Here is a 1,042-nt window from a genome sequence, read left to right on the forward strand (position 1 = left end):
CTGGAAGTTCCGTTCCAGCCTCGTTCCCAAGAAATGAACCATACCGATCCTACCAATCTCCCTCAGCATGCTGACATACTGAGAATGAGTTCTCGCACCTGCAACCACTGGCTGTTGTGCCTCTGCCGCCACATGCGATACCATTGGAGCCTATGCCATTACAACTCCAGGCAACCGTTCGAACAACGGCGCCAACAAGCCTGCTAGGTTAACATCTCCACCAGGGGCTCCACAAACTGCGACCCCTGCACCTAGAAGTCCAACACCACCAGCGAACCTAGCACTGACACCGTCCTCACCGACTCTACCATTGCATACAGACCCATTAACACCACCAACGCCGACACTCACAAACCCCTCCTAGAATGCATGCGACTCACCGACGTCCCCCACCGTCACACTCTAATCCATGGTGTCACTAACAACTGGGTCTATGCCCCAACCACGACCACATCCACGTCCACAATCACGTCCGTATCCACGATCAGCAACAGCTCCATCTCTAACCATTTGCACTACCATGAACAGAAGGCTAAGTAAGCAATCTGAAACCATACACAAAAACACAACAGAACGTGGAATCACATTGAAGGCTCAAAGAGGATGTTCTAGTAATCCATGCCACACACAATTGACTAAATCAGACAATCAATCAAAGCATGTAAATCCACAAAATCAACAGCACAAAGCCTAATGAACCCGTACCTCAAACCATAAGGGTTCAAATACCAAACTGAAACGACCCTCCTTTTTTTAATATAATAATTCTCAATTGATTTCATACTCACTAATACTCTAACCACATTCAAACCAACATCCGAAATAACCAAACATTAAACCAATTAATTAAATAACCAATAACGAATAAATCAAATAACATCTATCCAACAATGCTCATAATATAAACCAAGTCATAGAACAATGAACCAGCAATCTAAACAACTGTTATAGACAACCACATTCCATTCTAGCAATCTAATAGCACCATAGAACAAAAAATTCGAGCCTCTAGAACATCCTTCTCTTCATCGCCTTGATTTCA

Source organism: Camelina sativa, chromosome 6 (assembly GCF_030686135.1).
Source record: "Camelina sativa cultivar CO46 ecotype springtype chromosome 6, ASM3068613v1".
NCBI lineage: Eukaryota > Viridiplantae > Streptophyta > Magnoliopsida > Brassicales > Brassicaceae > Camelina > Camelina sativa.